A 9,277-nucleotide genomic window follows, 5' to 3' on the forward strand; every position below is an offset into this window, starting at 1 on the left:
TCTCATTATTAATAAAGTGTTATTCATAAGTTATTTAGTAGTTTTCTTTCTTTCACGTTTTTCTGCCAGTGGCATCTTAAAATGGAAGTTAAGATGACAAATGTGGATTTGCTATTTACAGACAAGGAAAAAATCTGCAGATGTTGGAAATCAAAGTACACTGGACGCTTTGGGCTGGAAAAAGGTTTCGGCCCAAAATGTCGACTGTTTACTCTTTTCCATAGATGCTGCCTGACCTGCTGAGTTCCTCCAGCATTTTGTAGGAGTTAGCTATTGTGTATTTTGACTGGCATACTGGAGATAATTCATTTGCTTAATGTGGAAGAGAGAGTCAAGAAGTGGGAACAGTTCTTACTTCCCTACTGATCTGTACAATCTCTCAATGGGGTGTTTTTCAGAGGTCGTTTTCCTTGCAGATGGGGTAGCATTAGAAAATTTGGCCCAGCACTATCACAGAGATGTGTAAGAATATAAGAAGGAGCAACAATAATAATCTAAGGCTTCCTCAAAACTGCTCCCCTTTCAACAACACCTGCTCTATTTCTCTAAATTATGGTAACATATCCCCCTCTCCTTCTCTCTATCCTCTCTCATTCCCCTCTTACCCTTCTCTTTTCCTCATCTGCCCATTACCTCCTCTGGTGCCCCTCCCCTTTCCCTTTCTCCACTCTCCTCTCCTATCAGATTCCTTCTTCTTCTTCAGCCCTTTACCTTTCCCACCTGTCTCTTCCCAGCTTCTCACTTCATCACACCCCCCAATCACTTGTCTTCACCCATCGCCTACCAGGTTGTACTCCTTCCCCTCCCCCCACCTTCTTATTCTGGCTTCTTCCTGCTTCCTTTCCAGTCTTGATGAAGGATCTTGGCCCGAAACGTCAACTGTTTGTTCATTTCCATAGAGGCTGCCTGACCTGCTGAATTCCTCCAGCATTTTAGTGAGCTGGTGCTCAGAGAACAACCTGTCTCTTAATACAGGAAAGATTAAGGAGCTAATTATCAACTTTGAAAAGTCACAGGATGACGAGTACCCTCCAGTCTACATTAACGGAGACATAGTGGGGAGAGTGTCCAGTTTCACGTTTCTGGGAATACGCATCTCAGAAGACCTTACATGGTCCACTAACACCACAACAATAGTTAAGAAAGCACAGCAACGCTTGTTTTTCCTCAGGACGCTGAAGAAAGCTGATCTACCTGAACAGATGCTGGTGACCTTTTACCACTGCACCATAGAGAGCATCTTAACATACTGAATCTCTGTGTGGTATCTCAGTTGTACAGCAGCTGATAGGGAAGCACTTCAGTGGGTCGTCTCTAGCGCACAGAAGATCATCGGGACACAGCTCCCAGCCCTGGAGGACACCTACAGCTCACGCTGCCTAAGGAAAGCTACAAGCATCTGTAAGGACAATTCACACCCACGCAATCATCTGTTTGAACTTCTCCCATCTGGCAGACGTTATAAGATTTTCTATACCCGCACTTCCAGACTGAAAAATAGCTTTTTCCCCAGAGCTATAATTGCTCTGAACCAATCGATCAAGCATCATCCATAAATTTGTTATATTGCTACTTTTAATACTGGTTTTATGGCTGTCAAGCATCTGAGTTGCGCTTTTGTACTGCTGGACATTGCTTGTACCGGCTGGTTACTTGATTTTATTTATTGTTTATTTATTTTATTTGTTGTTTTATAGCATTGAGTATGGGAGTTGCAAACTCAATTTTGCTGTATTGGTGCATGACAAATTGTACTATGCAATGACAATAAAGATATTTCATTTCATTTTATGTGTGTGTTGCTCTGGTTTTCCAGCAGCTGTAGAATCTCTTGCATTTACCTGTTCCCCTTAAGAGTTATTTCTCCCATATTCTAAATTCAGTCTATCCTAGCTTTGAATGTATTCAAAGATTCATCATCCATAGATTACTAGGGTAGAGAAAAACAAAGGTTCATAATAATCCGTGAGAAGAATTTTCTCTTTATTCATCCTTAAACAGTGACCCCTAATTTGAAGCATGTTTCCAGATCTACATTTCCCCACAATGCAAGATATCATCTCACTCTCAATCTCATCAAGTCCCCTTAGAATCTTTTATGTTTCAGTGAGTTCATCCTTGATCCTTCTGAAATCTAGTCTTGTTCAACAGTTCCTCATCAGACATCTCAGAAACCAACCAATTGAACCTTCTCTATGGTGTCTAAATAAGGAGACTGAAAATGAACATAGTATTCCAAGCATGGTCCCACCAATGCTCTGGAAGATGTAGAAAGGCTTTTCAACTTTTATACGCTACCTTTTTTGCCATAACATTCAATTTAGCTGTCAAATTACCTGCGTTATCTGCACATTTACTAGCTAACTTGTGCTTGAGGAGAGCAGGTCCCTTCATATTATTGCATTTGACAGTCTTCCATGTAAGCAGCATGTTGCTATTCAGTTCTTCCTATGAAGGGCGGCACAGTAGCATAGCTGTTAGCGTACTGCTATTACAGCGCCAGTGACCTGGAATCATTTCCATCACTGTCTGTAAAAAGTTTTTACGTTTGTCGGTTTCCTTTCAATGCTTCACTTTCCTCCCACAGTCCAAGGACATATGGTTAGGGTTGGTGAGTTGCAGGCATACTGTGTTGGGTCCAGATGCATGGTGACATTTGTGAGCTGCCCAGCACAATCCTTGCTGATTTGATTTGATGCAAATGATGCATTTCACTGTATGTTTCAATGTACATGTGACAAATAAAGCTAATCTTTATCTTTAAGTGGATATTCTCACATTTCTTTACATTATTCTCCATTTGCCAAATTTTTGCCCATTTCTTTAACTATCCCTAACCCTTTGCAGCTTCGGTAGCTCTCCCCATCTCACCACCCTTCACAACTTCCAACCTAAAGACCAGCTGAAGACCGGCTAAAGAACTTGCAAAGAATGGGAAATGGATTGTTTAATGGTGGTATGAGAGTAGAAATCTGATATATTATTCTTGAAATATTCAAGATCAGATTGAGGGTAAGTAGAAGTGCCAGCATTGTCATCAATGCAATTTAGGAAATGGACTCAGGTAGATAGGAACAAGACGTTCTATCTGTCACATCACTAGCAATGATTGAGGTCTAAGAATGTTTCAGTGCAACCTAACTTCTACTTAAGTCTCCATAACTGAATGAAGCTACACTCTTCCCTCCTCTACCTATCACCCCTCCTCACCTGGATCCTTCCATCACTTGCTAGATCTTATTCCACTCCCTCACTTCACCTCATTAAACTGGCTATCTCTCTTCTATCTTTCAGTCTCGATGATGGGTATTGATGCAAAACGATGACTATCCAATTCCCTCCACAAATGTTGCTTGACCCATTGTTCCAGCATCTTGTTTGTTGCTCTGGATTCCAGCGCCTGTATTCTCTTGTGTCTCGACAGAGGCAAAATTGAAATGCTTGAACCAGATAGAGAAAGGTGTTGGTAAATGGGAGTGGGATTGCTTATCTTATTGTTCAAAGACAAACTCCTTGAATTTTGAGCCAAGACTCTTCATCAGGACTCACGTTTGTGATTCTATAAACAATTCCTAGTTAGATGTGTTCTTTTCATTTTTTGGCAGTGCCAAATTGCTTGCAGCTATTCAAAATCAAAAGTTAATATTTGGTGTTCTAAGAGGTTCTTGAAATGCCTTTAAAAACCTATTACTAAAAACCTGTTTTAAATGGGCACACAGACCTCACCACAGCACTTTCCAACTTTTAGATATGCCAAAGCTCAGACCAAATTAGCTGACCTGGCAGAGATTCAAGGGTCCTCACATTAAGAAGAGATCTTGAAGATTCATCATCAAAGAGGTCTCTGAAATTCCCTTTCTGCAAGCACTGAAGTGAATTAAAGTTAGCATCCTCTCCCACATTAACACCTACATAAATGAGATCTCGATTACTCTCAGATGGATCCATTGGGCTGGCCACATTATTTATGTGCCTCTGATGCTATGCGATAGAAATAAACACTGTTTGGCACTCAGTTATGCGAATACACCATTGACCATAAGATACAGGAACTGAGCTAGGCCATTTGGCCCATTGAGTCTGTTTTGCCATTCCATCATGGCTGATTTATTATCTCTCTCAACCCCATTCTCTTGCCTTCACACTGTAGCCTTTTACACCCTGACTAATCAAGAAACAATCAACTTCTGCTTTAAATTTACTCAATGATTTGGCCTCCACAGCTGTCTGTGGTAATAAATTCCACAGATTCACCACCTTCTGGCTGAAGAAATTCCTCCTCATCTCTGTTCTAAAGAGACCCCAGTGTGAGGGGAAAAGAATAAAGGATTTGGTAAAAGCCTCTATGAAAAGCTCTAATATCATCACTGGGTCATAACCACTCAAAGTGATGAAGAAACATTTGGGATGGAATTAAGGACTTGATTCCATGTTTCTGGAGCAGACAGAAGCTCTGTATAAAATTAATAAATTAGCCCTCTGTAATTCACCTGAGAACTGCTAACTCTTAAACTTTGTGAAGTGCTTCTGCAATTAATTCATTAATTCACCTATCATGCACATTTTTCAAAAGATTTAACACTTTTGATAACATGTGAAGAACAACATTGGGCTTAACATTTCTTTAATGCAAATCATAGATTTATAGAAAAGTATAGAAAAGTATAGAAACAGCATAGAAATAGGCGCTATGGCCCATCTCGTCTGTCCCAACCACTTAAACAGTCCCATCGACCTACACCAGGACCATAGCCCTCCATATCCCTACTATCCATTAACCTATCCAGACTCATCTTAAATGTTAAAATTGAGCTGTCAGGCACCACTTGCTCTGGCACCTCGCTCCACACTCTCACGACCTTCTGAGTGAAGGTGCTTCCCCTCATACTCCCTTTAACCTTTTCACCTTTCATCCTTAACCCATGACCTGTGGTTGCAGTCCTACCTAACCTCAGTGAAAAAAGCCTGCCTGCATTTATCTCATAATTTTGTACACCTCTATCAAATCTTCCCTCAATCTTCTATGTTCCAAGGAATTAAGTGTTTGTGCTGACTTTGCACCACAAGCAGCAGAGAATTTGCTCTGGTCCTCCACAGTATAACATTCATTTCTACTTCATTGTCCAGGGCTTAATACCAAGATGTTTTGTACAGCAGCATGACTCAGGTCAGATTAGATTGAACCTATTTAAACACATGGAATTTAGTGATTTACTAGCAGGACTTGTTCCTGCTCTGAACAAGCACTTCAAACTTACCCTGTGTAAAAAGAGCATTTCAACTGTGTTCGCTCTCAGATTTGGGCCAAACTGAAGTGGTATCTAAATGTTAGTATTTGGATTCACCTGATGAATATACAAAATAATTTCCTGTAAATTTACCTGAAAAGTGGCAAATTTCTGGTATGTAGCTATTTCCAGTGTGATGATGATGAGATAAAATTAGTATTGGTATTCGTTTAGTATTATCACCTGTACCAGGATGCAGTCTTGCATACTGTTCGTACAGATCAAATTATTACACAGTACATTGAGCTAGAATAAGGTAAAACAATAATGTAGAATAAAAATCAAAAGCTACTAAAAAAGTGCAGTATAGGTAAATGATAAAGTACGAGATCACAACGAGATAGATTGTGAGGCCAAGAGTCTATGCAGTCGTACAAGAGGTCCATTCAAGTGTCTGAAAGCAGTGGGATAGAAGCTGGTCCTTGAGCTTGGTGGTATGTGCTTTCAGGCTTTTGTATCTTCTGCCTGATGGGAGAGAGTGGAGCTTCAACTCTTCTGTCACAGGATCGGGATGAGATTCTTCTCAGGGATTCCCATAATCTTATCACAGCGAGATTCAGGTGTGATACAGTACTGACTAGATACATCACTGCCTGGTATGGAGCCTCCAAAGCACAGGATTGGGAAAAAAACTGCAGAAAGTTGTAAACTCAGTCAGCTCCATCATGGGCACTAGCCTCCCCAGCATCCAGGACACCTTCAATAGGTGAAGCCTCAAGAAGGCAGTCTCCATCATGAAGGACACTCACCACTCAGGATATGTCCTCTTCTCATTGTTACCATCAGGAAGGAGGTACAGGAGCCTGAAGATAAACACTCAATATTTGAAGAACAGCTTCTTCCCCTTTGCTATCAGATTTCTAAACAGTCTATGAATCCATGAACACTACCTACTTTTTTAAATAATTTTTAAATATTTCTTATTGTAACTTATAGCAATTTTTTAATGTATCGGACTGCACTGCTGACACAAAACAACAGGTTTCACAACCTATGTCAGTGATATTAAACCTGATTCTGAGGTACAAAGAGCTATTGTGGATGCTCATTCATAACACATCCAGCCCACTGAAACTCACAGTAGGTTTCTTTCTAAACGAATTACAGCTTATGCTGAATACACTGTCATACACAGTGAAGTGGATTATACATGTAACATGACTAGGGTTTGAGCTTCTTTTCTATTTTTTAATTGATTGGTGGTTTTATTAGTTTTATTAGTTCTTGGAAAAATTAAGCATTTTCATAAACCTCATTGAAAAGAATGTTTCAGCTTTCAATGGCTATATAACAATTTGGTCATAAGTATTGCAAATTAGCTCAAGCTTTAATGTTTGTTGTCAAAAATACTCATTTCCTTTCCTGTAATTATAAATATTTTTGGGTTGCCAAGACCCTTGTCTTCTCACCACCGTTACATCACTGACCAGAGCATCACACATTCATTTTGTATCAGTCAACAGACACAAAATGCTGGAGGAACTCAGCAGCTCAGGCAGCATCTACGAAGGTAATAAATGTTTCAGGCTGAGATCCTTCATTAGGACTGGAAAGGAAGGGGGTAGAAGTCAGAATAAGAAGGTGGCTGGAGAGGAAGAATAAAAACTGGCAGGTGATAGGTGAGACCAAGTGAAGGGGAAGGTGGGTGGGTCATGGGTTGCTAATTAAAAGGCTCTCTCTGGTTCCCTTTTGGAAGGGAATAAACAATCAATGTTTCAGGCTGAAGGATCGACCGTTTATTTCCCTCCGTAGACGCTGCCTGATCTGCTGAGTTCCTCCAGCATTTTGTGTGAGCTACGCTGGATTTGCAGCATCTGCAGAATCTCTAGTGTTTATGATTTGACATCAGTCAGTCATCTACACGAGAGTTTTGAAAGCCATGTATGATATCCTTAGAGCAAAAGAAATGAAAATATAAGCTATAATTGGTTGGTCGGAGTCCTTCCTGGTGAAAAAGGAACAGTGTCCAAGGTAGGTCCTTGAAGGTGTTTTGCTTTTTTCTTTATTGGTCAAAATTGAAGATAGAAGTTAACAGAAGTAATTTATAGCAAGATTTGAGTAAGGAAATCCATAGTGAATTATTTCAGCTGAAGAACAAAGTTTATAGAAGTCATTTTTCATGGATTAAGTAAATAGTGAAAAGAACTTCAATATAATAATTTATTCCAAACTAATGTCACCTGCCATTATATGAGCCAATAGGAGGCAATGTTGTACTTTCTGCACAGAACTAACCATTGGGAGATGTAATTGGCTGGGCTGTAGCTATGTGTGGTAGTTCAGGGGTAGACAAGTCAAGCAGACAATTTGTACAGGAACAGATGGCATGGTACCATAGTGGTTAGCACAACGCTTTACAGTACAGGTGAACTGTGCTCAATTCCCGCTGCGGCCTCTAAGTTTGTACATTCTCCATATGGGTTTCTTCCGGGTGCTCCAGTACAGTCCAAAGACTGCAGGTTAATTGGTCATTAGATCAGATTAAATAATAGTATGTCAGCACAGTTCTAAATCAAGAAACTCAAAGACCCAGGTTGAATCTCCATTTTATACTGAAAAGCCATTAGTATGGATACAGAGCTAAGGTATTGCCATTTTCGAAGGCAGAGGGATATTGGGTGAGGTGAATCTGGACATGAGCCTCTCTAATGTGAACCAGCCTGTTGTATCCCCTCCTTTGCTGAAGGCATGGTCACTTGAGAAGTCCAGCACTGGCAGAATCAGAACTCAACAACACTTTGAAAGATAAAATCAAAGATTAAAGATTAACTTTATTTATCACATGGACTTCAAAACATAAAGTGAAATGCGTCATTTCAGTCAATGACTGACACAGTCCAAGGATGTTCCGGGGGCAGCCCACAAGTGTCATCATGCTTCCGGCACCAAACCAGCATGCCCACAATTTACTAACCTTAAATTGTACATCTTTGGAATGTGGGAGGAAACCAGAGAACTTTCAACAACAGGTATACCACTTCAGATTCTGTTGGGGGGGATACCAAGCTGAGAAAAGTCACAGTGGTCGGGTCTCTGGCACTGAGTCTGCACCTGTGACTCAGAAGGGAAGGGAGAAGAAGAGGCACGCTGTAGTGATAGGAGATTTGTTAGTTAGGGAAACAGATGGGAGGTTCTGTGGACAAGAATGAGATTCCTGGATATGTTGCCTCCTGGATGCCAGAGTTAGGGACATCTCAGATCGAGTCCTCAGCATTCTTAATTGGGAGGGTGAACGGCCAGAAGTCATGGTCCATGTAGGTACCAATGATATACAGAGTTACTAGTTTCAGTAAAGTGAGTTCAGTGAGTTAGGCGCTAAGTTAAAGGGCCAGAAATAAGAAGATCATACAGTTGAACATGTCAATAAGGAGTTGGTGTAGGAGATTTTTGGATCATTGGTCTCTCTTCCAGGGAAGGTGGGATCTGTACAGAAGGGATAGTTTGCATCTGAACCGAAGGAGTCTAATATTCTAACAGGAAGGGTTGTTAACGCTGCGTGGGGTGGTGGTGAGGGGAGTGTGGTTTAAACTAGAATTGCAGGGGGATGGGAACCAGAGTGCCAGAACAGATAGTGGAGAGGTTGTGGAGTCAGATGTTGGTAAGACCCCAGACAAAGTCAGCAATCAAAAGGTTGACCATGGTGTGACTTGTGTCCTGAGCTGTGTATACTTCAATGCAAGAAGTATTGTAGGAAAGGCAGATGAGTTCAGGGCATGGATCAATACTGGAATTGCAGCCATTAGTCAAATTTGGTTACAGGAGGGGCAGGACTGTCTGCTCAATATTCTGGGGTTCTGTTGTTTTTAGACGTGACAGAGCGGGTGGGATTACTAGTCAGGGAAAATGTCATGGCAGTGCTCAGTCAAGACTGAGAAATAAGAAAGGTATGACCATGTTAATGGGGCTGTATTACAGACCAACCAACCGTACAAGGGATTTAAGGAAACAAATTTGTAGAGAGATCACAGAATGCTGCAAGAAACATAGGT

Source organism: Hemitrygon akajei, chromosome 26, assembly GCF_048418815.1.
Source record: "Hemitrygon akajei chromosome 26, sHemAka1.3, whole genome shotgun sequence".
In the NCBI taxonomy this organism is placed as follows: domain Eukaryota; kingdom Metazoa; phylum Chordata; class Chondrichthyes; order Myliobatiformes; family Dasyatidae; genus Hemitrygon; species Hemitrygon akajei.